Genomic DNA, 6140 nt, shown 5'->3' with positions numbered 1-6140 from the left:
GCTCTGCTCTTGCTCTCGGCCCCCTGCCTGGTCTGCTCTTGCTATTGCTCTTGCTCGCGCTGCTGCTCTCGCTCTTGCTCTTGCTTGCGATGCTGCTCCGATTTAGCTACACTTCAGTCGACTGAATCGACTTTTGGGTCAGTCGATTTTCAGGGGGTGGGGGGGCTTGCCGGGGTGAAGGAAGAACCAGTCGCAGCGAGGAGGGCTCGCTGGAGAGGTACCCCACTATCTATCTTAGGGTTCAGGATGGGAGCGGTGGTCGCCGGCGGTGGCGGGGCGTTGGCGGGGCGGTGGCGTGGGGATCGTCGGAGAAAAAGCTCGGCACGGGGGGCCTAGAGGGATGGCCGGGGCGGCGGCGGACCGGCGGTGGGGAGTGTTTTCGGGGCGGGCGGGGCGGCGCACCACCGGCCGCGGGCGGCGGGGGGCTGCTGTTTGGCCGGTGGTGGCTGGCGGCTCAGGGGGGTGGAGGTTGAAGATGAACCGCAGGCCCTTGATTTCGTATCCAACGGCTGCAAAATCGACTAACCAGAGATGAAAAAGTCAGTCGACCGACGTGTAGCCTCACCTTGCTAGTGCGTTCAGTTTCGACAGCAAAATTCAGTTTCGGCAGTTAAGTTCAGTTTCGACAGTTAAGTTCAGTTTTGACTGTTAAGTTCAGTTTCGACAGTTAAGTTCAGAGATGAGCGGCTGATGTATTTTACATCTAGCACTTTGTGGTTATGTATTTTACGTCATTTATTGGAGATGCTATTAGAATTCCACTCAGGTTAACGTTGTTCGTTATCTCTCTTGTCCTGCTTCAGCCTCGGCGTCGTACAACTCACCGGAGCTGCTCCAACGATGAAACCCTCCATCACATCGGAGCAGTACCTCGGGCTCCATCTCCAGACGCCTAAGATCTTCTTCCCCTCCTCCGACAGCAAAGTCAGCCGGAGCATCCTCACCGGCAACCCAATCACGCTGAGATCGACATGGCTTCGCCAAAGAGGTTGTACACTTGTTGCATCTCCTTTTTACTCTACATGTTATATATATTGCCCACTGAGCACACGGATTTGTTCCTTTAGTGTCTCCTTGAAAGAAAAAACGTAGGAATTTTAATTTTCACTTGTCCTCCTTTTCAAATTCCTATTCATGAAGCACAAGACTAAGAGACAGTAGCATAATAGCATTATAACCGTACATTTTCTTGTGGTTTGACTTAATCTCACCATGCTTCTTTGCATCCTGTGATCTTCCAATTGTTGTGAATCAAACACCCAGATTGGCAGAAATCCTGTGTTTTTAAATTCTCTGTTTTGCACGTGCATTCCTATCCTATTCGTGTCTATTTCCTATCCCTGCATTGTTGGAATCCTCCAATTCAAACGAGCCCTTACAGAATTACTTCTCTTACAGATAGTTGTCAAAGAAAACCTTGGGTGGTTTGTCCCGCTCCTGCTGCACCGTCGTCCACCCCAGCTTAGCTGCTCCAACGACAGAAGGGTCCAGCACAGCAGGGATCTAGCCTCCAGATTGTCTTTCGCCGCCTCAGATCTTCTTCCCCGCCGCTGGAGCCATGAAAACTGCATTACCGTCATCAACCGAGCAGATGACCTCGAGGACTACACGGGTCCGCAAGAGAGGTCGCACTCTTTCGTGTCTGCTTACGTTATGCATCGCTTAATATTACATGCTACTTTATCGTCTTGTTCACCGATTAGACTCTGAGTCAGCTCCAAAGTAATGGTCAAACTTGAGTTTTTAAATGGTTGTGGGGTACATATCGGGGCCGCTATCAATAGTATCTATCTACTATCTGGTTAATCTCCGGTGTCTACTATGAGTTTCATGTTGGGTGGGAAACAAACAGTAAAGAAGCCATTATCTGTATTTTTAACTGAAGCCATTATCTGCCAACTATTATTGGTTTTGGGTCTATCCACAGGTTGCTACCATCACTCTAGATTTCTGCATGCACTCCTTACATAATCTCACTATGTTTTATTCCTATGCATGACAGTTATTGTAAACAATGGAACTGAACATGTAGAGCAAAAGAGACGAGCCTTGCGTGGCAATAAAATTTCATGCAGACGTCGCTCCATGGTAGGTGCAAAGGCAGCCCCCCTCCATGCATTTCGGATTGTAATCGAGAGGAAGATATCTGTTCTGAGGGGGATTCAGAAGGAGAAGACAACTCCTATTTACCCCCTGAGGTCTTCTCTCTAACTTGGCATGCTGATGTTGGTTATATCATGCATATGGTGTCTTGCATTGCTTACTTTATACATCAAATATGTCATCTGCTTAGTTTAGACATCCTTTGTGCGAATGCCATCTGTTTAGTTTATTCATCGTTTATGTGAATTATCCAACGCCATCTTGTTTAGCCAGGCATCATATATGTGAATTTTGCAATGCCATCCTGCTTAGCCAGTCATCTTATATGTAAATTATATCAGGCCATCCTTTTTTTCGTTACATATTACATTTGTCAACAATGTTAGTACATTCAACTGCTCTTCGTGTGCATCAGCCATTTGACACAGTGATGGCAAATTCTGGAGTGAAAACAAGGTCTTCAGAGCAGACTATGCTATCTGACGAAGCACATATCTCGCTGGTTACGGATAGCTCCTCAGAGGAGGATTCAGAGACAGATGACCAGTCCTATCCCCGCCCCCCCCCCCCCCCCGAGGTGTATGCTCTAACTTGGCAGGGTTATGTTGCTCATATCGTGCGTATGGTGTCTCGCATTGCTATCTCATTTGATTAGTTTAGACATGCTTTGTGTGAATGCCACATGTTCAGTGTCTAATTACCATATATGTGAATTATGCATTGCCATCTTGTTGCAAGACATTATATATGTGAATTATACAATGCTATCTTGTTGCAAAGGCATTATATATGTGAATTATGCAATGCCATGCTGTTTAGCCAATCATCATGTATGTGAATTATATCATGCTATCATTTTTTTGTATTACGTGTTCCATTTGTCGACAACGTTTGTATATTCAACTACTCTTCCTGTGCATCAGCCATTTGAAGCGGTGATGGAAGTATCTGGAGTGAAAACAAGGTATTCAGAGCAGACAATGCTACCTGCTGAAGCAGACATCTTGCTGGTTACGGAGAGCTCCTCAGAGGAGGATTCAGAGACTGATGACCAGTCCTATTTCCCCCCTGAGGTCTATGCTCAAACTTGGCAGGGTTATATTACCCATGTCATGCATGTTGTCTTGCATTGCTTAGTTTTTACATCATATATGGATTGCCATCTACTTACTTGCTTACTATATAAATCATATATTTGAATTATATCATGCCATCATGTTTACATAGTACATACACATCATCTATCTGAATTATGGCATGGCAACCCATTTAATCAAGACATATATAGTTATATCATCTCATCCTGTTTAGTGTTTACAGTCATCATATTTTGAATTATGGCATTCTATCCGTGAATGTATATGAATTATGGCATGCCAACCTATTTAATAAACACATTGTATAGTTATGTCATGTCATCCTATTTACATAGTCTCATATTTTGAACTATGTCTTTCCATCTTTTTTAGTTAGCCATCATAATGTGAAATTGTGTCATGATATCCTGTTTAGTTAGCCATCATATATGTGAAATTGTGTCATGCTATCCTGTTTGGTTAGACAACATAAATATGAATTATTTCATGCCCTCTTTTATTCCCCACTATCCATTGCACCTGTCTATCATACAATGTCTATACTTTCAATTACTTTTCTTGTTTATCAGCCATTTGAATTGGAGAGCGTGATGGCAGTATCTAAGGGAGTAACAACACGGTCTTCAGAAAAGATAGTGCTACCAGTTGATGCAGATAGAACCACGGTTGTACTTGCCCAAGGACCAGATCCACCACACATAACCCAGACTCTCGCAGATTGTACCCCTACCCAGTTGGACAGAGAACCAGCTACACCCCTTCTAACCCCAACCCCAGCAGATAGTAACCCAGTTCCAGTTGACACAGCACCATCTCCACCACAGAGCACCCAAACACGAGCAGTTAGTAAGGGAACTGCAGTGCCCAAAGCACGAGGACCACCACTCTGAATCCCAACTCAACGCTTAAAGGAGAAGAAGATTTGTTCTCAGGTCAGGTTCTGTAGCTATGGTTCATACTCCTTTGCTCTTGCATTACTGTATTTACTCATACCAACTACTTTCAAATTTGAAGGATGGAATTGAAACTCCAATGGCGCAACAGGTATGTTTTAAACCTGTTTCTTTAACTGGTTTGCTGTTGTAACCTGCTCTATGTTGATTTCAGTTTCAATTGAATAAACAGTTATGTTCTCATGTCATGCACATTACAAGTGTTGTTATTGCTCTATAGTTACCCACACTTATATTCTGTCTATTCTGCTTTGTCTTGAACAAATATTATTTGAACTGTGTCTCTATCTTGATTTGGCAACAAAAACTAGAATGATATAGACCATAAAGTGACCATGGTACATAGATATATGTTTGTTTCATGCTGTTATCCTGTCCACTTTACTACTGAACTCATTTACCAAAATGAGTTTCATATACAACATGGTAAACATGTGATGTGTCTGCTTGTTTCTCTTTTAGAATGCGGACAAAATATTGGAAAACAGTACCGCGTTATCCAATGGTAAAGGAAGTAATGCAGATAAGGTTCAAGATAGTGAGACATCCCTATTGGTCTCCAAGAAAGCTGATAAAAACTATCTTGACGACAGTGAGGGAACCCAAAAGTCCTGTCTTGATGTAGTGTTCGAGTTACTGGCCACTACTGCTGGCACAAGCTCTTCGAACTCGCTGCCTGAATCAGTTCGTCTTCTTGAGTCTCAACTTCAAGTTGAAAGACATCGATCAGATGTGCTGCGACAGGAAGCTGAAGGACTGAGGAAGTCCCTGTAGAATTCAGACGCATATTTTCTGGTGCAACAGCAAGCGCTGGAGGATTTAAGCGCCAAACAAGAGAAAGTTAATAAGCTTGCTAAGCATCTTGCCAGCATTATGGGTACCCAGGATATTGTTTCTTGAGATCTTCTGAAGTGGTTTCAGTTCTGGATTTGTTTTGCTGTGGCATTTATTTGCGCTGGTCGCCAACTTTGACAACCAGTGTATATGATATGCTGCTTTGTTCCCTATATTTGCACTGGTGGCGAACTTTGATGCCCAGTGGATGTAATATGTGTAATAGCCATGATAGCCTAGCGTTAGTTGCTTGCTTATTTATTTCCTTGTTGTCTTGTTTATTTGTTTGCTTGTAGTCATTGCAGTTCTTTTTCCGCGGTTAGCTAGTGGTTGCAATAACCTACTTTTTAAAACTAGGCCACAATAACCATGGCTAATATTTACTGTAGTGACACTGGGCCTCCTACTGGCCGTAGAAACAGTGGGCCTTCTACGGGCCGTAGAAACAATGGGCCTTCTACGGGCCGTAGAGACAATGGGCCTTCTGCGGGCCGTATCATCAATGGGCCTTATACGGGCCGTATGATCGATTGGCCAAACATGGGCCAAACAGACCGCATTATGGCCGTAAACGGGCTAGAGTTGGAATCGTCCGTTCATGGGCCGACCATAACGGGCCATCGTTAATAGGCCGTATTTGGTGATGCTATGAAAATGGCCCAACAGACTAACGGTCCACAAACGGGCCGACTGTAACGACGGGCTGAATTTGGCCCACAAGCAGAAAATGGCAGTAACGGGCCGTAAGTAATCGAATGCTGCAAATGAGCCCAAGAATAAATGGGCCCTCAGAAGGCTGAAAGTTAACTTGGGCTGGAAACGGCACAACGGAATAACGGGCCGTTAATGGGTATAGAGTGATACACTGTTCATTACGGGCCAGTTTCACCACGGGCCGTTAATGGGTGTAAAGTAATACACTGTTCATTACGGGCCAGTTTCAGCACGGGCCGCTAATGGGCCAAGAGTTACAAAGGGCCGCATATGGGCCGAAAGACGTCATGGGCTATACATGGGCCAGAAGTGAAAATGGGCTGGAATCATATTGGATGCCCAGATGACGCTACTGGGCCTAATTCGGATAGGGCGTAACGGGCCTTGGGTTAGCGGGCTGTAAATGGGCTATATGCGAACATGCCGTTAACAGGCTTTC

The sequence above is a fragment of the Aegilops tauschii genome, chromosome 2 (assembly GCF_002575655.3).
Source record: "Aegilops tauschii subsp. strangulata cultivar AL8/78 chromosome 2, Aet v6.0, whole genome shotgun sequence".
Classification (NCBI taxonomy): domain Eukaryota; kingdom Viridiplantae; phylum Streptophyta; class Magnoliopsida; order Poales; family Poaceae; genus Aegilops; species Aegilops tauschii.
Note: the sequence above shows the minus strand (reverse complement) of the source record.